Raw genomic sequence first — 25,814 nt, 5'->3', positions numbered from 1 at the left:
CTCAGCATCCCGTCCCGGCGTCTCTCCGCACTGACTGTTCAGGCAGAGGGCGCCGCGCACACTAGTACGCCATCGCGCCCTCTGACCTGAACAGTCAGTGCAAGTGGACGGGAAGACGGAGCGGCGCCTGGCGGGTGGAACGTGGACAGGTGAATATAAAATACTCACCTAGTCCCGGCGCTCCTGACGCTCCCCCTGCCTGTCACACTGTCTTCGGGTGCCGCAGCTCTTCCTCTTTCAGCGGTCACTGGCACCGCTCATTAGAGGAATGAATATGCGGCTCCACCCCTATGGGAGTGGAGTCCATATTCATAAGTTTAATGAGCGGTGCCACGTGACCGCTGTACAAGGGAAGAGCTGCGGCACCCAAAGACAGTGTGACAGGCAGGGGGAGCGTCAGGAGCGCCGGGACTAGGTGAGTATGCGACAATGCTCTCTCCCCCTCACCCGCCGACCCCACCGCTGACCATGACTCGAGTATAAGCCGAGAGGGGCACTTTCAGCCCAAAAATTTGGGCTGAAAATCTCGGCTTATACTCGAGTATATACGGTATGTATATAGCAAATGCCCTAATAGCATGTAGATGTAAAAATACAACACCCCACTTTTAACAATAATGTAGAAACAGTAATGTCAGAAAATGAATATTAGAATGCTGATGTATTCATACCGAACATCATCTTATAAGTTTTCATAGAAGGTGCAATATGATAATTAACCACATGGGTTGAATAAAAAGTGATAAAAGTTAACTGTGCTAACCTCAAGAGAGAGTTATAATAAATTTATTAATAAATCAACCTTAAACAAGACAGATAAAGAGTGACTCAAGAGAGAGTTATGATAAAGTTATTAATGAATCAACCCTAAGCAAGATAGGTAGGGAGTGACTGGAACCTCCCTCTGCAGGTTGGGGCAACCAGCCACAACCATAACCTCTGCCTAGGTGTGAAGACTGAATAAAAGGACAAATACGTCCTAAAGTATAAAAATGTGAGAGAAATGTGCAACAAAAAAGGTGATGGATATGCAAATATCCAATTATTAATAAATAAAACAAGAAGTATATATATGGTAAGTCATAATCAAGAGCCGTGAGGGTCAGCCGAGGGCTCACCTGCAGGATGAGACCATCTACCGATACCTACAACAGCCAGCATGATCAATATACTACTCATAGTGAAGGTACCAGGACACAGAAGAAAAAAACCCTTTTGCATATTTAATATGCCAAAAGTGGGGATACTAAGTAGTATCAACCCACATTCACAATATTTTATTGACTCCGTAATGTAACTATATAAATAGGAGAAAAACTGGAGTAACCAATAAATAAGTAAGAAAGTACAAAATTTATTTTAAAAAAAATCAAAGAAAGACACATATAATAAAATTGTCAATCAGGACAAGGACACGGAAGTACATACAGTAGTGAGGTGCACATGGGAGTTCAGAGGTAGTACATCTATGATTTACATTTGGATGCTTGTCCATGTGCTTGGTAAGTAGAGCCAAAAATAAGGCACAATAAATAAAGCCCAAGTATTGTATAACAATGCGGGGATCCACAGCAGCAGCGGGAGCTCTATAGCAAGGTTTAAAGCCAAAAGTAATGCAAAAAAAAAAAGGGTCAGGGTAAATCAACATAGATCAAGCCCAGCTGGAGATCAGCAGAGTAAAGGGACTGTATCATAAATTAGGGGCAAAACTTACCAGGCCCAGTGCACAACACTACTCAGATGGTAATGAGCCCCAAATGATGGCGGGTGACCCCGACGTACGTTTCGTGTCTATACCAGACACTTCCTCAGGGGGTGTGATGTAAGTGTGAATAGAAGGACCTTATATTGCCATGACAATGGGTCACAGGGTGTATCACATGGTTGTGATCACCCTATGAGAAGCGGCGCTGTCGGCGCGTGTGCAGTGCGTCCCCGCAGGCCCTAGCATCCAGACAAAGTTTCAAGTAAAGACGCCCGACTGAATGCCGGAAGCGGGGGACAACAGCGCGCACGCGCACGGCCGTATATAAGCAAAGGGGAGGTATCTGAACTTACAAAATGTGCCAGAGTATCAAATCATGTTGGTACACATAAAATCCATACATATCAATATAATAAGGTGGCATTCAAATTCTGATATAAAGAGAGAACAGTATACTATATAAATATAATAAAATGATGGCACAATATATTTCTCCGCTTGTTTTTCAGTGATGGGTTGCACGGCAGAATGTTCATAATAGGGTCCAAAAAAGAGACGAATAACCACGTAAAAATATAACTAAAAATAAAGAGAATACATAGAAAGAGTTAAAACAATAAAAATAAAACCACACACAAAAGAACCATCAATGGGTGAATACGTATATGAGCATAAATCAGGAAAAGAAAAGAGACTAATTATTCATAGAAATGAAGCAAAGCTCAAAAACTCATTAAGGCCCTTGGGGGCCACAGTATCCAGCTTAACAATCCACTTTGCCTCTCTTTGGGCCAGGATTTTCTTGTAATTACCCCCTCTAATACCTAGATGATTAATGTCTATCCCCCTGATTTTCAACGTTTTGGCATCACAATTGTGATATGCCCTAAAATGGCTGGGGATAGTTTTTAATTGGAGGGGGTCGGCCACTGTCTTGGCCGCACAAATGTCCCGCACGTGCTCACGTACGCGGATGCGTAATTCTCTGGAGGTCAAACCTATATATATTTTAGAACATCCGCAAGTAGCGTGGCATATAACATTACTGCTACCGCAGTCTTTTTTGGACCCTATTATGAACATTCTGCCGTGCAACCCATCACTGAAAAACAAGCGGAGAAATATATTGTGCCATCATTTTATTATATTTATATAGTATACTGTTCTCTCTTTATATCAGAATTTGTATGCAACCTTATTATATTGATATGTATGGATTTTATGTGTACCAACATGATTTGATATTCTGGCACATTTTGTAAGTTCAGATACCTCCCCTTTGTTTATATGTGGCCGTGCGCATGCGCGCTGTTGTCCCCCGCTTCCGGCATTCAGTCGGGCGTCTTTACTTGACGCTTTGTCTGGATGCTAGGACCTGCGGGGACGCACTGCACGCACGCCGACAGCGCCGCTTCTCATAGGGTGATCACAACCATGTGATACACCCTGTGACCCATTGTCATGGCAATATAAGGTCCTTCTATTCACACTTACATCACACCCCCTGAGGAAGTGTCTGGTACAGACACGAAACGTACGTCGGGGTCACCCGCCATCATTTGGGGCTCATTACCATCTGAGTAGTGTTGTGCACTGGGCCTGGTAAGTTTTGCCCCTAATTTATGATACAGTCCCTTTACTCTGCGGATCTCAAGCTGGGCTTGATCTATGTTGATTTACCCTGACCCTTTTTTTTTTTTTGCCTTACTTTTGGCTTTAAACCTTGCTATAGAGCTCCTGCTGCTGCTGTGGATCCCCGCATTGTTATACAATACTTGGGCTTTATTTATTGTGCCTTATTTTTGGCTCTACTTACCTAGCACATGGACAAGCATCCAAATGTAAATCAGATAGATGTACTACCTCTGAACTCCCATGTGCACCTCACTACTGTATGTACTTCCGTGTCCTTGTCCTGATTGACAATTTTATTATATGTGTTTTTCTTTGATTTTTTTTTAAATACATTTTGTACTTTCTTACTTATTTATTGGTTACTCCAGTTTTTCTCCTATTTATATATATCATAGTGAAGGTACCAATAGAAAGATAGAAATAGAAACAGGACGCCCAAGAACCTCATAAAGGTGGAAAACAAATATTTAATAATGAAGTGAGACCAAGTGGAATTATTCAACTGAAAAGACCATTCCAATAGATTGTCTGGGCCACATATCAAACATCAGTGAAAATGAAGAGTTTGTTACTGTTCACATGTATAGATATAGTCTTGAAGGCTAACAACCAAAATCCCAGCATAGCTTCTGAGCATTTCACATCCAATTCAAATATAAAGAAATTCTCAATAAAAGAAAGACCACAGAAGACTTTGTGTCTTAACAAACACAAGTTGGAATCATTATATAAATAAATAAAAAATATAAATAAATAAATAAAAAGTCTTCAGGATCAATATTTGCAGGAGACACAGTAGAAACTGTAAAATGAAACTGAGAAAAAAAAGTGCCCACTGAGCCTGTCTGGGGGTCAATCTCTTAGCAGACTCGATATAGGCCAAATTTTTATGATCAGTGATGACCGTAACGAGATGAACAGCCCCCTTGAAAAAATGCCTCCATTCTGCGAAGGCCAATTTAATTGGCAAAAATTCCCCGTTGCCGACATCATAATTTCTCTCAGCCGAAGAAAAATTTTTAGAGAAAAAGGCACAGGGTTTAAGGTTAGTTAGGGTGGACAGGCCCTGAGACAACACTGCCTCCACCCCCACTTCCGAAGCGTCGACCTCCACGATAAAAGGTCTCGATGGATCGGGTTGTATCAACACAGGGGCTGATGGAAGGAATTTTTTGCGGCCACGGACCAATTATTTACCTTTGTCCCTTTGAGTGTAAGGCCCGTTAAGGGTTTTACCACCTGCAAAAACCCTTTAATGAACTTCCTATAATAGCGAAGCCCAGAAATCGCTGCAACCCCTTCAGGTCATGATGTTGCACCCAATCAGAAATGGCCTGAACCTTCCCCGGATCCATGCAGAACGCCTCCCCAGATACAATTAATCCCAGAAAAGACAGTTCTTGCATAAAAAATGAGTACTTCTCCAGCTTTGCATATAAATAGTTCTCCCTGAGTCTCACAAGAACTGTCCGAAGATGGTGTAAGTGAGACTGACTGTCCTCTGAGAATATCAAGATGTCATCCAGGTAAATGACAACATAGCGCCCAATCAGGTCAGAAAAAACAACGTTAATGAAACTCTGGAAAACAGCAGGGGCGTTAGTAAGACCGAAGGGCATAAACAAATTTTCAAACAAGCCCTCGGTAGTCAGAAACGCTGTTATTCATTCATCTCCCTCTCGAATCCTTATCAGATTATAAGCCCCTCGTAAATCAAGCTTAGAAAACCATTTGGCCTCAGTGAGTTGATTACATAAATCAGGAATGAGAGGAAGAGGATACGTGTTTTTTACAGTAATCTTATTCAATTCCTGAAAGTCAAGACATGGTCGCAAGCCACCATCTTTTTTCCTCACAAAGAAAAACCCCACTGCGACGGGTGAAACAGAAGTCCGAATATGCCCCTTGTGGAGACTCCCAGTGATGTACTCTTTCATGGTTTGGCGCTCGGGCCCAGACAAATTGTATAAACGAGCCTTGGGTAATTTGGCTCCTGGGAATAAATTAATAGCACAATCACCAGGTCGATGTGGTGGAAACGCCTCGGCCTCACTCTCGGAAAACACGTCTTCGAAGTCTTTCAGGTACTCTGGAATACCCTTCAGACCGACAGACGACACAGATACAAACTTTATCAGGTTAACAAAAGGTCCCAGGTTACAACACGGACTATTGCCCTTACATCTCCATTGAGTGATCTCCCCCGCCACCCAATCAATGGCAGGATTGTGGCGTTGCAGCCATGGCATTCCCAGTACCAGTCCTGAAGGCAGATTATTCAATACAAAACAGCTTAATTGCTCCACGTGAGTGGAACCCACTTTCAGAGAAAAAACATCAGTTTTTGAAACAAATTCCATCATGGGTTAGAGGGGACGACAGCCACAATTTTAACAGGGTTTTTCAGCCTAACTATCCCTATCTTATTATGAGTCACAACTTGGGCATCAATCAATTAATGGAAGAACTGCAGTCAACAAAAGCAGTGGTCACCACAGGACCGTCAGCAAGGTCCAATTCCACCTGGAGAACTATTTTTGTAAGCGAGAAAAAATGTACCTGGGAGTCTGGACAACCTCCTCGATTGTTGCCCAGACTCAGTAGTTTCTCAGATGGTTTCACAGAAGAAAGGCAGGATGGACAGTTCCTTTTCCAATGTCCAGAGGCTCCACAGTAAAAACACAGTTAATTGTCTCTGCAGTGTCTTCTCTCTCTCTCTCCATGACTGAGACTCACCCAATCTCCATGGGCTCAGATATAGGTGCAGCGTTACACAATTTAGAGAATAAGGAAGTCTCCTGTTGCATCATTTCTCTAGCACGGAGTCTTCGGTCCATTCGAACTGCCAGAGCGTCCTTAAGATGGTCAGCTAGACCCATGCGGAACAACCCCCTCAGGGCTGCGTCATTCCAAGAAACTTTGGTTGCCCAACGCCTAAACTCAGAGCAGAACCATTCAGCGGAGTGCTTTCCCTGTGTCACACTCATCACCATATCCTCTGCCAGACGCACTCTATCAGGCTCATCATAAATGTGACCAAAGAGACTCAAAAAACAGGTTCACAGACATACGTTCAGGAGCAGAGGAAGAGAGAGGGAGAAAGCCCATGCCTGCGGGACCCCCTTAATAAGGACATAACTACCCCCACCCTCTGCCTTTAATTTCCAGAGGCCCGGGGACGCAACTCAAAAAACAACTTACATCTCTCCTTAAAGACCGTGAACAATTTTTTATCCCCAGAAAAAGTGTTGGGTAATTTTACTGGTGGTTCTGGGTCCGCTAAGGATACATCAGAGGGTGTGGCCTAGCGAGGAATGTGAGCGGACGTGCGGCTGATCTCTCTCCCCGCACCGCTCTGAAAAGTGGCCTTTGAAGGCGCCGCCGAACGCCAAAAACCGGCCAGAGAGGTCCTGCAAGTACCCGGCGAGGGGGAGAAAGCACCGCTGTTAACGAGCGGTGAGAAGCGGAGATGCCGCGCCGCAAGCAGGTGGCGCCAGCAGCCGGCGCGAAAATTCAAGATGGCGCCGTGGCTGAGGAGGAGGCGGCCAGAGCCAGCGTTTCATACCGCTGGAGGTAATAGCCCGGCTGGAGCGCTTTGCCCGTACGGAGGAGGGGGGAGCCCTGCTGTTGGGTCCAGAAGGACTTGATGAGGTGGAAGCCCTGATGAGGCAGAAAGGTGGAGGGGAAGTCAGGGCCAGTGAAGTGGAGGTGCAGCGTTCCCCAGGGAGGGCGCAGGGAGTGCACAGTGCAGAAAATGTGACACCTGCTGATAGCCTTGTGCAGACCAATGATTCTAATGAAGTGCAGCAGCCAAGTACGGGGGAACCAACACTGCAGGACATTTTCTCTGTCGTTATACACTGCAAATCTGCTTTGGCTGCGCTGAACCTAAGGGTGGATGATCTCACAGTTGAAATGAAGTCCCTTAATTCTGCTATGCGCAAAGTGGAAAAAAGAGTGGAGGTGGTGGAGGAGCGTGTGGGCAGTGTGGAGGACCAGACAAACGAACTGTTAAAAAGAGAAAAGAAATATATTCAACGAATCGCAGAGTTAGAATTTAAGACAGATGATTTGGAAAATCGATCCCGGAGAAACAATTTAAGAATAATCGGGGTGCCGGAGAAGGTGGAGGGAAACAACCCCACTGAATATATTGAGGCATGGCTTAAGAACTCGGTCGGAGGAGCAGACCTTACCAACCATTTCTCGGTGGAGAGGGCTCATCGGGTCCCCACTCGTCCTCTGCCGCCTGGATCTGCCCCTCGAGCTATATTGGCAAAAATTTTGGACTACCGGGATCGGGAAACTCTACTGAGGAAGGCTAGGCTGAGTGATGGCCTGAGCATAAACGGAAGTCGGATCTCCATTTATCCGGATTACTCGGCATCGGTGCAGAAACTTAGAATGAAGTTTGGTGAAGTCAAGCGACGGCTCCGTGAACTGGACCTAAAATACTCAATGCTCTACCCAGCCAAGCTCAGGGTGGTGGCGATGGATCGTGTTCAATTTTTTCAAAATCCGGAGGAGGCGACGCAATGGCTGGACACCAATGCCAAGAAAATTGGCACTGATCGGAACCGTTGAGACTGATTCTGAAGATCTATAACTCTACTGGATCTGCCTCTCTTTGGGGGAGGGGCTCTGTTTGAATGTTACTGTTGAAGTTGGCCTAATTATACCTAACGATTACAGTATTGTGTTCGGCGGCGCAATGAATAGTTCATATTGATCGCGGTGGGTGGGGGAGAGATGGACGGTAAAGGAACTAGCTCTAGGGTATATCAAGTGCCCTCAATTCTCATATAGAGAAAGAAAGTTCGGAGTATCTGAGTTATTTTGAATTCCAGATGGGGAAGGTTGGTTTAGTTGTTGGGGTGGGGGGTGGGAAGGGGGGGAGGAGGGCATTGGTGGAGACCTGGGAGAGGTGACTCTCATCTTATATCTTTCTTTAAGGAAATGGGAGGGAATGTTAATATTATAAGTTGGAATGTTAGGGGGCTAGCAGATGCCACTAAGCGGGTGGCAATATTCCAGTACCTATTGAAACAGAGGCCCTCGGTGATATGCCTGCAAGAAACTCATTTAGTTGAGGAAAAAGTTGATATGTTACAGAAAAAATGGGTGCGCAGGGCATATCACTCGACGTTCTCTAATTATGCAAGGGGGGTGTCTGTTTTGGTCCATACAAGTACTCCATTTGAGGAAATTGAAGTAAAAATTGATAAGGATGGTCAGTATGTTTTTTTAGTGTGTAAAATTTTTAACCGCTTGATTTGCATTGTTTCACTATATATACCCCCGCCGTATTCTGGCAAGAAAATTCAAGAGATTTTGGAGCATATGAGAGGGTGGGTCGGGGTTCCCTTTTTGGTGGTGGGAGATGTGAACAACATTGCTGATGACCATTGGGATAAGAGTAATCACGCTCCGCTACGCGGGGATGGGAATGGCACCCCTTTCGGGAACTATCTTAGAGAAATAGGCTGGATTGACTTATGGCGGGTTCGCAATTTTAGCACATATTCTTATTCTTGCTACTCGACCACGTACGGTTCTATGTCTCGAATCGATGTCGCCTTGGGTAATGATGGGATGAACGAATTACTAAGTGGGGTGGAATATAATCCTAGGATTCTATCAGATCATAGTCCGGTGCGGGTCTCATTAAAGCTATCAGAACAGGTTGGGTCACGGAAGATGGGATGGAAGGTTCACCCCTCCTGGCTACAACTCCTGGACATGGAAAGTGTGGGGGCTGAGATAGAGGAGTTCTTTAAGATCAATGAGGATAGTGCAGAATGCCATGTAGTATGGGACACTATGAAGGCGTATTTGAGGGGTATTTTGTTTCGGGACATATCACGACACAAGACTAGGACTAGAACACAGGATCAAGTTGTCCTGGATGAACTGAAGGAAGCTGAGGCGGCATTGGGGGCCCATTGCTCTAGGGAGTCTCAGAGTCGGATGAGGAAGGCTCAACAGGAGGTCAATCAATTGTATCTGAGAAAGGCGGAGAGATTGCGGGCTTTTCAAAGAGCATCTTTCTATTCGGAGGGGGAAAAGGTGGGGCATTTACTGTCGGTAGTGGCATCCGCACAAAGGGATTCCTCGCACGTCTACTCCATTAAGAGGGAGGATGGAACATTGGCTACTCGGGGGGAGCAGATTCTGGAAGTGTTTGGGAAATTCTATGATAAACTATATACTTCTAGTGTGGAGAGGGGGGCTGAGGACATGATGGGTTACTTGGAGGGGATTGACCTGCCTAGGTTGAGCAGAGAAGAATGTGAGGAGTTGGAGGAGCCGATTGGGGAGGAAGAATTGGGAGCTGCTTTGGCGGGGGTTGCTGGGGGTAAGGCTCCGGGGGCGGACGGTATTCCAGCCGAGGTGTACAAGGTACTGAAAGAAACATTGTTGGCCAGATTGTCGGAGGTGTATAATAGTTCACTGGAAAGAGGGGAGCTACCTTCATCAATGAGAGAGGCTATTGTGGTCGTTATACCTAAGGCCGATAAGGACCCACAACTACCAGAATCCTATAGACCATTCTCACTTTTGACGGCCGACATCAAGATTCTGGCAAAAGCTCTGGCAAATAGGTTATCCAGGGTGATTGACAGACTGGTTCACCCGGATCAGTCAGGCTTTATGCCCAACAAATCAACGGCACTCAATCTGAGAAGGTTATTTTTAAATTTGCAAATCCCCTCTGACAATGTCGGAAGACGGGTTGTGGTATCCTTAGACGCCCATAAGGCTTTTGATTGCGTGGAGTGGAGCTATTTGTGGTCAGTACTGGAACGAATGGGGTTTGGACCTAAATTTATTTCATGGGTGCAGCTGTTGTACTCTTCTCCGGTAGCCAAAATTAGAGTGAATAACGCTCTCTCTGAGACCTTTTCATTGTCTAGAGGTACTAGACAGGGCTGCCCTTTGTCCCCGCTGCTCTTTGCGTTGGCGGTGGAACCCCTTGCTGCGAAGATCAGAGGTTCCCGGGAGGTGAGGGGTTTTATATACGGGGAGGCAGAGGAAAAAGTAGCGTTGTACGCTGATGATATTCTGCTATTCTTGGAGGATTCTGAGGAGACCCTGGTTAAGACGGAAGCCATTATTGAGGAATTTGGTAGTTACTCGGGCCTAAGGATCAATTGGGACAAATCGAATATGATGTTGATAGATGGGGATAGCGGGGAAGGTGGTGGGGAGGTTTCTTCTACAAGGTTGAAGCTAGTTGATAAATTTAAATACCTGGGGATTCAGATCACTCTCCCTTTGACTAGCTTTGAGGAACTGAATTTGGCACCTCTTCTGCGGAGGATACGTACTAAGGTCCAGGCGTGGAGGAAGTTACATTTATCAGTAATCGGCAGGATAAACTTGATAAAGATGATTGTGATGCCACAACTACTTTATGTGCTGCACAACTCCCCTATATGGATATCGCAGAATAGGTTTCGGAGGATTAGATCTTTGTTTGGAGAATTGATTTGGGGTGGAAAGAGCCCCAGATTTAAACAGGAAACTCTACAGAGACCAAAGACGGAGGGAGGGGTGGCATTGCCTAATCCGTGGTTGTATTTTTTGGCTTCACAGTGCCAGCATTTCAAGGGATGGGGAGATGTGGTAGGTGGGACGCGGGCACCTTGCAGCCTGAGATCACTGATTGGGACGAAGGTGTTGAGTGAGGGTCTGGAGGGGGGACATTTCCGAGAGAAGGGCTCTAAATTTTGTACTATTAGGCTCATCCATAAGGTTTGGGACAAAGTTAAGGGGATTAGGGGTGTGCACGCACTCACTAGATTCTCACCCATTTGGAATAACTGTGTCCTACAGGAGTTTAGACAGATGGAGGGATTTCATAATTGGAGGGAGGCAGGCATCTCTCGGATGGGCCAGATTCTACATCAGGGCAGAATTAGAGATTTTGAGGCATTGCAGGAGGAGTTTTTACTACCGGACTCTGAGTTGTTTCAATACCGCCGTCTTTCACATGCGCATCGGGCACAGTGTAGGAGAGGACCCGTTGAAATACAGGTGGACCTAATGCTAGATTTTATCCTTGTAGGGGGTGGCACGAAGGGGGTGATCTCGGGAATATACGAATTCCTTTTGTTCTCTTTCTTGGAGGAACACCCTATTAGAGCAAGGGCGAAATGGGAGGCGGACCTTGGGGCAATTGATAATGATCATTGGGAATCAGTACTGGACTATGTGCCCAAAATATCAATGAGCGAGCCTGGGAGGCTATCACAATTATTTGTTATTCATAGGGCATATAGAACTCCGGATATGTTATTCAAAGCCGGATTGAGATCTAGTTCAGAATGCCCCAGATGCTCGCAGTCCGATGCGGGCATCCTTCATATGTTATGGCAGTGCCCCAGGTTGTCCTCCTTCTGGGTGGTGGTGCTGAATAAAGTGGGACTGGCATATGGTTGCACTGTGCCGCGTGATCCCCTGGTATGTGTTTTGGGCTATGTTGAGGAGATCATACCTGATAAGATGTATAAAGTGGTTATTGCCAGACTGTTATTTATCGCGCGAAAGTTGATTGCCAAATTCTGGATTAGAGAAGAGCCACCAACAAGGAGAGACTTTATGAAGCAAGTGGACCATATCATTGCTTTGGAGAGGAGTATCTACGTTAGGAGGAGCAAGGCGGACCTCTTTGACAGGCTGTGGAACCCGTGGCTTGAATCAATGTGATTTAAAAGACCTTGTGCTCCATTGGGAGGTTTATTGACAAATCATCTTCCTTTTCTTGTACTTTTATATATGACAAAGTAGGGGGGGTCGACTCTTGACAGGTCTCTAGAGGGGGGGGGGAAGGGGGATGGGAGTTTGGTTTGGGACTAAATATGTTTTCCTTTTTTTAAAAAAACAAGTATTGTACACTGGTATATTGCTGATAACAAAGTATTCCTTTTATTGTTTATGTGCAATATTTATGGTTTAATTAAAAATATCTGATTTAAAAAAAAAAAAGGATACATCAGAGGGCCCCCTCCTGGGACCGAAATGGAGCAGTCATCTGTAAAGTACAGCCAAGAAGCAACGAAGAGTGGTGGTGGTGGGAGACTCACTACTGAGAGGCACAGAAGCAGCCATCTGCAGACCGGACATAACTGCAAGAGAAGTATGCTGCCTTCCAGGTGCGATGATCAAGGATGTGACCGATAGGATACCAAAGCTCTTTAGCTCCAAGGACGTCCACCCATTTCTTCTGATACATGTTGGCACCAATGACACGGCAAGGAAGGACCTACCGACAATCTGCAAAGACTTTGAAGAGTTGGGGAAGAAAGTAAAGGAACTGGATGCACAGGTAGTTTTTTCTTCTATCCTTCCAGTAGACGGGCATGGCACCAGGAGATGGAACAGGATCCTTGATGCAAACAACTGGCTAAGACGATGGTGCAGACAACAAGGATTCGGATTCCTGGACCACGGTGTGAATTACTTGTACGATGGACTCCTCGCCAGAGACGGACTACACCTCAACAAACCTGGGAAACACACATTCGCCAGAAGACTTGCTACACTCATCAGGAGGGCGTTAAACTAGAAGAAGAGGGGACGGGAAGAAAAACATTAGACTTGAACAAAGAAGATCCAGGAAAACATACTCAGAAGGGAGGTAAGAACATTTCTAAAACAATCCACAGTGAGGAGATTGGAACAAAACAAAATCCTCTAAACTGCATGCTCACAAACGCCAGAAGCCTGACAAACAAGATGGAAGAACTAGAAGCAGAAATATCTACAGGTAACTTTGACATAGTGGGAATAACCGAGACATGGTTAGATGAAAGCTATGACTGGGCAGTTAACTTACAGGGTTACAGTCTGTTTAGAAAGGATCGTAAAAATCGGAGAGGAGGAGGGGTTTGTCTCTATGTAAAGTCTTGTCTAAAGTCCACTTTAAGGGAGGATATTAGCGAAGGAAATGAGGATGTCGAGTCCATATGGGTCGAAATTCATGGAGGGAAAAATGGTAACAAAATTCTCATTGGGGTCTGTTACAAACCCCCAAATATAACAGAAACCATGGAAAGTCTACTTCTAAAGCAGATAGATGAAGCCTCAACCCATAATGAGGTCCTGGTTATGGGGGACTTTAACTACCCGGATATTAACTGGGAAACAGAAACCTGTGAAACCCATAAAGGCAACAGGTTTCTGCTAATAACCAAGAAAAATTATCTTTCACAATTGGTGCAGAATCCAACCAGAGGAGCAGCACTTTTAGACCTAATACTATCTAATAGACCTGACAGAATAACAAATCTGCAGGTGGTCGGGCATCTAGGAAATAGCGACCACAATATTGTACAGTTTCACCTGTCTTTCACTAGGGGGACTTGTCAGGGAGTCACAAAAACACTGAACTTTAGGAAGGCAAAGTTTGACAAGCTTAGAGATGCCCTTAATCTGGTAGACTGGGACAATATCCTCAGAAATAAGAATACAGATAATAAATGGGAAATGTTTAAGAACATCCTAAATAGGCAGTGTAAGCGGTTTATACCTTGTGGGAATAAAAGGACTAGAAATAGGAAAAACCCAATGTGGCTAAACAAAGAAGTAAGACAGGCAATTAACAGTAAAAAGAAAGCATTTGCACTACTAAAGCAGAATGGCACCATTGAAGCTCTAAAAAACTATAGGGAGAAAAATACTTTATCTAAAAAACTAATTAAAGCTGCCAAAAAGGAAACAGAGAAGCACATTGCTAAGGAGAGTAAAACTAATCCCAAACTGTTCTTCAACTATATCAATAGTAAAGGAATAAAAACTGAAAATGTAGGCCCCTTAAAAAATAGTGAGGAAAGAATGGTTGTAGATGACGAGGAAAAAGCTAACATATTAAACACCTTCTTCTCCACGGTATTCACGGTGGAAAATGAAATGCTAGGTGAAATCCCAAGAAACAATGAAAACCCTATATTAAGGGTCACCAATCTAACCCAAGAAGAGGTGCGAAACCGGCTAAATAAGATTAAAATAGATAAATCTCCGGGTCCGGATGGCATACACCCACGAGTACTAAGAGAACTAAGTAATGTAATAGATAAACCATTATTTCTTATTTTTAGGGACTCTATAGCGACAGGGTCTGTTCCGCAGGATTGGCGCATAGCAAATGTGGTGCCAATATTCAAAAAGGGCTCTAAAAGTGAACCTGGAAATTATAGGCCAGTAAGTCTAACCTCTATTGTTGGTAAAATATTTGAAGGGTTTCTGAGGGATGTTATTCTGGATTATCTCAATGAGAATAACTGTTTAACTCCATATCAGCATGGGTTTATGAGAAATCGCTCCTGTCAAACCAATCTAATCAGTTTTTATGAAGAGGTAAGCTATAGGCTGGACCACGGTGAGTCATTGGACGTGGTATATCTCGATTTTTCCAAAGCGTTTGATACCGTGCCGCACAAGAGGTTGGTACACAAAATGAGAATGCTTGGTCTGGGGGAAAATGTGTGTAAATGGGTTAGTAACTGGCTTAGTGATAGAAAGCAGAGGGTGGTTATAAATGGTATAGTCTCTAACTGGGTCGCTGTGACCAGTGGGGTACCGCAGGGGTCAGTATTGGGACCTGTTCTCTTCAACATATTCATTAATGATCTGGTAGAAGGTTTACACAGTAAAATATCGATATTTGCAGATGATACAAAACTATGTAAAGCAGTTAATACAAGAGAAGATAGTATTCTGCTACAGATGGATCTGGATAAGTTGGAAACTTGGGCTGAAAGGTGGCAGATGAGGTTTAACAATGATAAATGTAAGGTTATACACATGGGAAGAAGGAATCAATATCACCATTACACACTGAATGGGAAACCACTGGGTAAATCTGACAGGGAGAAGGACTTGGGGATCCTAGTTAATGATAAACTTACCTGGAGCAGCCAGTGCCAGGCAGCAGCTGCCAAGGCAAACAGGATCATGGGGTGCATTAAAAGAGGTCTGGATACACATGATGAGAGCATTATACTGCCTCTGTACAAATCCCTAGTTAGACCGCACATGGAGTACTGTGTCCAGTTTTGGTCACCGGTGCTCAGGAAGGATATAATGGAACTAGAGAGAGTACAAAAGAGGGCAACAAAATTAATAAAGGGGATGGGAGAACTACAATACCCAGATAGATTAGCGAAATTAGGATTATTTAGTCTAGAAAAAAGACGACTGAGGGGCGATCTAATAACCATGTATAAGTATATAAGGGGACAATACAAATATCTCGCTGAGGATCTGTTTATACCAAGGAAGGTGACGGGCACAAGGGGGCATTCTTTGCGTCTGGAGGAGAGAAGGTTTTTCCACCAACATAGAAGAGGATTCTTTACTGTTAGGGCAGTGAGAATCTGGAATTGCTTGCCTGAGGAGGTGGTGATGGCGAACTCAGTCGAGGGGTTCAAGAGAGGCCTGGATGTCTTCCTGGAGCAGAACAATATTGTATCATACAATTAGGTTCTGTAGAAGGACGTAGATCTGGGGATTTATTATGATGGAATATAGGCTGAACTGGATGGACAAATGTCTTTTTTCGGCCTTACTAACTATGTTACTATGCCACATCTCTCTGCACCTGTTGGTGCGAGTGGACCAGGGCATGCTGTTCCACAGACAGTTTCTACAAAAGCTGGGAAAGCTCATTAACCTGTCCCGTGAGATCCTGTATCGGGTCCATGGCACACCAATACCCCCCACCAGGGAGAAAGACTGTGTGGTCAACTATAATGTCACGACGCCCGGGTATTGCTGCTGCAGGGGAAACTGCACCCAGGAGCAGCAGAGCTGGACTAGACGCTGAGTTACTAACCTGATCACCAACGGGACCTTACATATGTGACAGTAAAAACAACAGGACCTTAGTGACAGAGTTGGAGGAGGTCAGAGGGCAGAGCCAGATGTCGGGAAACAGAGAAGGCAAAAAGCATAAAAAAATAGTCAAACAAGCAGAGGTCATAGCCAGGAGATAATGAGATACCAGCAGGGAGAGTCAGGGAATAGTCAGAAGCCAAGCCAGGGGTCAGTAATCCATGAAAACGAATTGCGTAAAACATGGAAAGCAAGAATACTATGCAAGCCGGCACACTCTCCAGAGGTCAAGCATACAGACCGAAGTAAACCTATAGCTGACAAGGTTACCAGGTTAGGAGCGAGTATAAATAGCCCTTCCGTCTTGAAAGAGAGGCCAACAACATTAACCCTGAGAGAACAGGACATTAACCATGTCCTAACCATGACAGTGAGCCTATCTTGGTTTGGAGAGCCAGGAAAGTACTTTGTTGGTGCCAAGCCTGTCACAAGAGATCTCTTGTCCTCGTTCATCCTGCGTAACCTCTAGCTACTTCATCAAATTTACCTGGATTGCCTCCCGCTTATTGGACTTATGTGGATGTCTTCAATAAAAACGAGATACCAGGAGCAACAAAGAGCTAGCACTCGACTAATGGGGAAGATTTGATGGTGCTAGTGAATGGGATCCGGAGACCCCCAATTACATAAGGAAAGTCAAAAACACTGCACTCATCTAGTTCAAATTTTGCTGAAGTGAATACATTTATTTGAAGATGCAGGAGCGAAACAATAAGGCAACAGTTTTTAACGTTTCGGCCACTCAGTGGCCTTGTTCACAAATGGTGCTGTAACACAAAAATAAACAAAACAGTGTATGAACATACTATATACATAGTGTTTCAAAAAAATATATACAAGAATATTTACAAGATATAATACACAGAATGGGACCCATGTCCTGCAACGTAGAGAGCGGAAAAAAAAGGTTCTTGTATCCCTGAAGTTTAAGCTTTGACCCCATAGGACATAAAGAAAAAGAAAAGGGGTTCTAGAGAGTGGTAACCAGACATAGAAGGAGACCCAATGGGAGGTAAGAGATAGGATAACATACCCTTACAATCTGTTCGTGGTGCGTCGTATGTAAACAAGGATATATTGGTATATATAGGTAAATAGGTGAAGGTGGTCCAGAAGTCACCTTATCTCCACTGCGCCACCAATTGCTGTGAGACTGGGACTATGCCTACGGATAAGTACATTTGCCCTATTTCCGGACATGACTTAATGCTAGATTGTCTATACATATCCTTCTGCTAGGCACCTATGGGGTATAGGCGTCAGATGCTGAGTTTCTGAGGAAGTTGAACACTTTTTCACCTCCTCCACCCTTTCCCTGCTGGGACCCCCGAAGTTGCAGGGCCACATAGGAGCCAGTTTACTACCCAGGTAGCAACTCTATTATTTTTAACCCTAGCTGTTTTTCCATCCCATGACTCCTACATTATATACATCGCTATGCTATATACGTTACAGCTGATTCTATCCTTGACGGATGCCTTAAACCATGATTGGACCACTCGTTATCCACTCCTTTTGAAAATTAAGACTATTAATCCGGCATCTGGGTAATTACTTTCTCTTATACATTAATATACTTCCTCCACATTATATGTGGCCCGGTACACTTTCAGTTATTTTGCTACGGTCTTTTTTTATATATCCTATATAGGTTACTTCTGGACCACCTTCACCTATTTACCTATATATACCAATATATCCTTGTTTACATACGACGCACCACGAACAGATTGTAAGGGTATGTTATCCTATCTCTTACCTCCCATTGGGTCTCCTTCTATGTTTGGTTACCACTCTCTAGAACCCCTTTTCTTTTTCTTTATGTCCTATGGGGTCAAAGCTTAAACTTCAGGGATACAAGAACCTTTTTTTTCCGCTCTCTACGTTGCAGGACATGGGTCCCATTCTGTGTATTATATCTTGTAAATATTCTTGTATATATTTTTTTGAAACACTATGTATATAGTATGTTCATACACTGTTTTGTTTATTTTTGTGTTACAGCACCATTTGTGAACAAGGCCACTGAGTGGCCGAAACGTTAAAAACTGTTGCCTTATTGTTTCGTTCCTGCATCTTCAAATAAATGTATTCACTTCAGCAAAATTTGAACTACATGAGTGCAGTGTTTTTGACTTTCCTTATTCAATAAAAACGAGACTGAGAACCTACCACCACACAGGCCGTACGATTGCCCTATAGATTTCCTTCCTGGCTTGTCTCCTCCATGAGGATGTATCTACCCCCTGTGCCAGGCTGAGACTCGAGCCATGTCCAAATATATCAAAAAGAACCTAGCCACGGGATTCATCCAGAAGTCGTTTTCCTCATGCTGGAGCAGGATTCTTCTTTGTAAAGAAAAAGGACTGCTCTCTTCATCCCTGTATTGACTATAGGGGTCTCAATCAGATAACGATCAAAAATAAATATCCTCTGCCCCTCGTATCAGAGCTATTTGATCATCTCAGGAGTTTTAGAGTTTTTACTAAGCTTGACCTGCAAAGGTGTATAACCTGATACGAATAAGCCTGGGGGATGAGTGAAAGACGGTCTTCAAAGTCACAGTTCCTCAGTGTAGCTGGGATGTAGTTACTGACAGCTCAGCCATCCAGTCAGGTACAGGGGCGTGCTGAAGCTATCACAACTTTGATTAACAGCTCAGTTGTCCAGTCTGTTGCAGGGGCGTGCCTAGCTGTCAATGTGTTGATTAACAGCTCGGCCATCCAATCTGAGACTGGGAGGTGCTGGCTGTCTCCAGGTGTTCATTTTCTTTGGTGATTGCCAGGCTACTTTACTACACTTTTAGTCCCAGACCTCTGCCAGAATTGCATTCAGCTACTGTGTGGTTTGCCTCGCTGTGCCTTGCGTCTTGTTTGTAGATCTTTCATTGCCTGACCTTGGACCTCGTTCTGATCATCCGTCTCTTTAAACACTTCTGCTCTGATTCGCTATCCTCCTGGTATTTTGACCTTGGAACTTTACCTGACTACGCCTTTGTCTCTTCTTTCTGTTTATGACATACTCTCCTAGCTACTGACCTCGGACTCCGTGAATATCCGGTCTCACGGCTTGGCAGTGAGGAGTGACTCAGCGTCATGTTAAACACTCAGGATGGTCATTATGAGTATCGCATAATGCTGTTTGGGCTCTGTAATGCCCCAGCAGTCTTCCAAGAACTGGTGAATGATCTGTTTTGGGACCTGCTCTACTCCTGTGTGGTGGTTTACCTGGACGATATATTGGTGTTCTCGCTCAGTCTGCCCACAAACAGAGACCGAGGAAGAACTGCTTGTACGCCAAGTTTGAAAAGTTCATCCTCAAGCAAACCGTGTTGGCTATCACCTGTCTGCACTTGCTGTGCCTGCCTGTATACCAGCTGCACCTGCCTGCATCTTCCGTGCCAGCCTATATAACAGCTGTACCTGCTGTTCCAGCCTGTATACAAGCTGAACCTACCTGTACACCAGCCATTACTACTAGTACCTGTCTGTATCAGCCAAGTCTATTCATTCCTTGTCATTCCAACTACCTGCCCCTCTGGGGATCAGATGCCATGTGCCCGAGCTCTGTCCTGGAGTAGCACTTAGCATCAATGAGGAGCCAAGTATAACCCCACCATCAGGGGCTCAAGCAAAGAGTCAGATGTTTGCCTAATCACACCCCTCCAGGCTGTCCTCAGTCCATGACACAGTGGTTCCACCACTTTCATTAGAGTGTAGAAAAATATAGATGAATAGATGGATAAATAGATAGATAAAATAAAATGAAGAAAAAGAGCAACACCATGAAAATATGGATGCAAAGCCTCCATGGCAAGGACCAGACATCCAGATGAACAGCAAAATTTGAAGCCCCATAATATGGGCTAAATAAACTTTTTGCCACAGCCTTTGGAGTGCTGCTTTCATTTTTTGTTGCTCAGATAGATAGCTAGATAGATAGCGCTGAATTATCTGTCTATGTGTGAACTATATGGCATACTCTACATGTTATTTGACACTGTATGGTACTATTACATGGGGTGTATTTGGCAGTATTGACTTGGCATTATATGGTGACATTAAGTGGGCTGCAATTATTGTCCAAAAAGTGGCAAGGGTGAGGTCCTACATTCCTTGTTACCAATAGTCACTTTTTCTATAAAACTGGTCCTGAAAATAGATAACTTTTCAAATATAAGCTAATCTCAGTATTAGCCAGTGGAGTATGCATGTAGACGAGTAGATTACATTGCTAACAACTTTCTTTAATAGTCATTTCCACAGTGAATCTTTGCTGTGTCCTTGTATCTAATTATTTGCTGAAAGCTCCAACAGTGCCTCCTTTTCCTTAAATCAGATTGGAAATCTGATAAAATTAAATAAAACTGAGTGATTTATTAGCGCTGTTAGCACTAGCCTTTCCATTCAAACCTCCTCGTTAATATCCAGCATTATTAAAGCATCAATTATCTGTGGAGGCTCAGACACTGAGAGAAGCAGGCTGCTGGCTTTGATAAGGAGACAGGCTGCTTGTTCATTAAAGGACTCCACTGATTCAGCTAACCAGCGTCCTGCAGAAACCGAAGTCTCTATAAGGATCACGAAAAGGGGTTAATTAAAGGGCTAAGTAGAAGTAAGTTTAAAATGGACTGTGAAACACTCATCAACCAAGCAGTTACATTCTTTAGTATTCAATTGGTTGTTTTAAGAATTAGTTTTAAGCCTTGAAAAGAAAACTTTATATTGAAAGAAAATAGTAAAACCAAAGAAGCAATCACTTGTTCATGCCCCAATGTATGTTTTCCAAGGAGCTTCCATGATTACATGTATTGGGTTACTGTAGCAAACATAGTTTACTATTAGTGATGGGCAAATCCTTGCATGTTCGGCCCGGACAAACTTTTTAAAAAAAGTTTGATTTCGCAACCAGAACGGTATCCAGACCCCATTGAAATTAATGTGGGTCCCGAACATCCAGTGTTTTCCACACTGTCATCTGTGTGACTGCAAGGGAAACAGTGTCTCTGACCTGCAGACACTTTACATGCTACCGCCGGTCACAGTGCTGCGGTTCCCACGTTGTAAAGCAGATGACAGCGTGTGAGAAAGCTCATTAGCTCTGACAGGCGGTAAAAAAAGGTTACCGATGTTCAGGCATCAGCTGATGAGAGTACTACTACTCTAATCAGCGTATGCCTGCTCTTGGTGATAGGATCAAGACAGGCGACACTGATGAGAGTAGTACTCTCATCACCTGGCACATGTGCATTATAATAAAGATGTCAGTGTGATAAGTGCAGTCAGTGAGTGTGTATTTTAAATGTATAATGTAGTTATTGAATAAATAAAAAATGAGGAAAAAAAACGGCATGGGGTCCCCTGTAGTTTTCATAGCCAGTTGAGGGAAAGCCAACAGTTGTGGGCTGATTTTAATATTCTGAAAATGAACCAATACCCATAAAGTTTCCCAGGCTATTAATAACAGCTCACAGCTGTTTGCTTAGCCTTTACTGGTTATTATAGGGGAGACCCCCCCAAAAAAATAAAGTGGGGGTCCCCCTATATTCAATAACCAGAAAAGGCTAGACAGACAGCTGCTGGCTTATTTTAATAGCCTAGGAAAAGGCTATGGATATTAGCCCCCTACCAGTCCAACAACACCAGGCCTCAGCTGTCCCATAGATGCGCCAATTCTGGTGCTTAGCCTTTGCCCCTTCCCCCTTGCCCTGGTGTGTTGGCAAGTGGGGTATTATTTGTGAGGTTGATGTCAGCTGACATTACAAAGCTAACATCAACCCCAAAAATATTACCCTACTTGACTACAGGTTAGTAATGGAGAGGCATCTAAGACTAACTTTACTAACCTCATAGTTATATTGTAATAAAGGCACAGCTAAAATAAAGCTCTTTATTTGCAATAAAACTCCTCAACACTCTTTTACCCATCTATTTACAACAATTAAAAATAAAAAATCACTATATTCTTCACCTGTCTGACGATAATTCATATGTCCCATGATGTGTTCCAACTTGGCTACACCTGGATTACATGGCTGAGCATGCTCCGCTCTGCATCCAGGATACTCTTAGCTGAGCCTGAGAAGTCAGCTGCAGTGCCAAGCGGTGTTAAGATGAGCAGTGTTCATAGTTGATGAACTCCGGTGACCTCTCTGACGTCAGCGCTTTTGAAAAAGTTCTCATGCAATCCAGATTTAGCAGAGTTGGAGCATTGTGGGACATATGGATTATCGTTAGACAGGTGAGGAATATGGTGTTTTATTTTTAATTTTACAGTAACAAATAGGTGAAATGGAGGGAGTGTTTCATTCACATAAAGGACATTATTATGGCATTGTCTTTATTTCAATCTGACTATGGTGTTAGTAATGGGGCAATAATTACAAAAACGGGGTAGGGACTTCTCTATTTTTGATAACCAGAAAAGATAACGCTGACATCTGGGGGCAGTAGCCCGCAGGTGTCAGCTTTACTGGCTCTGGTTAGCAGATATTTTTATTTTTTGTTGTAACACAGTGGGCCACACCAATCACAGCCATGCCAATTCTTATCATGGCTGTGATTGAGCCGGAAGTGCCCACATTGACAAATCTTGTTGATTGGCTGCACAGCAGTAGCAAGTATTTGTGAAGAGCAAAGAAAATGATGGTTGGTGGATGGCCACCATGTCCCAACAAGGATGTGATATCAGCAAGGAGGTGGAGGAGTCATGTTTTCGGCTGGAATCTTGGGGAAACAGCTGGTAGGGCCCTTTAAAGGGAACCTGTCACCCCGAAAATCGCGGGTGAGGTAAGCCCACCGGCATCAGGGGCTTATCTACAGCATTCTGTAATGCTGTAGCTAAACCCCCGATGTTACCTGAAAGAGGAGAAAAAGAGGTTAGATTATACTCACTCAGCGCCTCCCATCTTCATTCCAAGACGTCCTCTTCTGATCTTCAGCCACGGCTCCGGCGCAGGCGTACTTTGTCTGCCCTGTTGAGGGCAGAACAAAGTAAAGCAGTGCGCAGGCGCCGGAAAGGTCAGAGAGGCCCGGCGCCTACGCACTGCAGTACTTTGCTCTGCTCTCAAAAGGGCAGACAAAGTACGCCTGCGCCGGAGCCGTGGCTGAAGATCAGAAGAGGACGTCTTGGAATGAAGATGGGAGGCGCCGCAGCGGACCAGAGACGCCCATCCGACCGGACCAGCAGCGGGACCGCCCCTGGGTGACTATAATCTAACATCTTTTTCTCCTCTTTCAGGTAACATCGGGGGCTTATCTACAGCATTACAGAATGCTGTAGATAAGCCCCTGATGCCGGTGGGCTTACCTCACCTGCGATTTTCGGGGTGACCGGTTCCCTTTAAGGTTCCTGAAGGTGTGAAAATGACCTCTGAAAAGTATATAGAGTTTCTGACTGACAACTTTCTTCCATGGTATAAAAATTAGAAACGTGCCTTCAGGAGCAAAATCATCTTCATGCATGACAATGCACCATCTCATGCTGCAAATTATACCTCTGAGTCATTGGCTGCTAGGGGCATAAAAGGAGATAAACTCATGGTGTGGCCACCATCTTCCCCTGACCTCAACCCTATAGAGAACCTTTGGAGTATCATGAAGCAAAAGATCTATGAGGGTGGGAGGCAGTTCACATCAAAACAGCAGCTCTGGGAGGCGATTCTGACTTCATGCAAAGAAATATAAGCAGAAACTCTCCAAAAACTCACAAGTTCAATGGATGCAAGAATTGTGAAGGCGATATCAAAGAGGGGGTTCTATGTTAACATGTAACGTGGCCTGTTAGGATATTTTGGAGTTAAATAGCTTTTTTGTTCAGGGAATGTGACCTCCTAATGCTGCAAATTCCACAAATGAGCATTTTCATTTCTTTAAAACATCAAATGTTTAGAAATTCTACTGTGCCTAATAATTTGGAACAGTGTATTTTGAGTTTTTATTCCTTTTTGGAGATTATACTGTTATCATTGGGAGGTTTCTTCAATAAAACTCGATGTATACTCTAACGGGTGATGACTTTTATTAGACTGACTGTCATTTGCACCGACCATTTAGGAAAATCCGAGAAAAATATAATTTGCATAATAATTTGGAACATGGTGTATATCCAGGGGTTAGGGACCGCCAAACCACCCTCCTTTGATCTCTGCAGATGCTCTAATTTGATGCGTGCCTTTCCATCCTTCCAAATCAGATCCCTAAATAGAGTATTAATTCTATAAAATTTGCTCTGTGCCAACCATACTGGAGCATTATGCAGTATATAGAGGAGCTGCGGCATAAGTATCATTTTGATCAGATTGACTCTACCTGCCACAGACAGAAATAGTTTCTTCCAGGCCCCAATGTTCTCCTGAAATTTCCCAAAGGAGTCAGGTTGAGCCGCACATAGTCCTCTATCTTAGCCAAAGTTATAATACCTTAGTAGTGTAGCTCAGAAACCATCCTTAAGGGAATCACAGGATCCGATTTTGTAGTAAATCTTGATTTCTCCAGGCAGGGTAAAATTAGTAATATATCCCCATCTGGTGCTCGGGGGTGGGAACACTATGGGCCTGTGTGATTTCAAATGCCAGGGCTGAATTTCAGTCCCAGTCTGTCCCTACTGGCAAGTGTGGGGTGCATCATATTCACCTGTAGACTGCAGGCCTCTGCTTTCGCTAACTCTCCCTCCTCAGTAGACGCCGCACATAACTCAGGGAACAAACAGTTCATTGTAACAAGCAAACATTTATTTGGAAGTTCAATTTTTTCAGACTGTAACATGCAGTTTTGGGCACCTCTTATTCCTTGTTTCTTTAGTGCAGTACGTCTACAGCATCGCTGTCCGGTCCAACTGGATTAGCCTCACGTTAAAGGGAACCTGTCACCCCCCAGGGCCTATTAAAGTAAAAGAGCCACCTTTGGCAGCACTAAAGCTGCATTTGGCTCTTATGTTTATTATCCCTAGGAAAGCTGAAATAATGACTTTTCTAAATTTCCCACCATATCTCTATTGAGTCAGGCAGGTATGTTTTCTCCCTCTGACTCAACCGCCTCACAGTCGTCCATCATCCCACTCTGGCCTCCGGGCCCGCCTCTTCTCTTTCTCGTGACATCACCGGCACCTGCGCTCGGCAATCAGTTCTCGGGCATGCGCCGTGCGCGCATCAGGTAAGGATATCGCGCCTGCGTGTAGCGGAGGCCCCAGATCCCGCCCCACAGTGTGTTATGATGTATTTACACTGCGGGGCTGGGAATCTGGCGCCTGCGCAGGGGAGCGGGTCACCATGCTCCTCGATAGAAGTGCCGAAGTCTCACGAGACTTCACAAATCTCGTAAGACATTGGCACTATCTGGAGCATGGTGACCCATTCCACTGCCTACTTCCCTATCTATCAGGAAGTAGTCCTGTTTTACTAGGGCTTTCCTCTCCCACTATGGGCCAGTCTCAAGCTTTAACTATGCCTGTACCTTAGTACGTAGCTGGACAGATCACCACTACAAACCCGAAGTATTAACTTTACATACAGTACAGACCAAAAGTTTGGACACACCTCATTTAAAGATTTTTCTGTATTTTCATGACTATGAAAATTGTA

The sequence above is a fragment of the Ranitomeya imitator genome, chromosome 1 (assembly GCF_032444005.1).
Source record: "Ranitomeya imitator isolate aRanImi1 chromosome 1, aRanImi1.pri, whole genome shotgun sequence".
Lineage (NCBI taxonomy): Eukaryota > Metazoa > Chordata > Amphibia > Anura > Dendrobatidae > Ranitomeya > Ranitomeya imitator.
Note: the sequence above shows the minus strand (reverse complement) of the source record.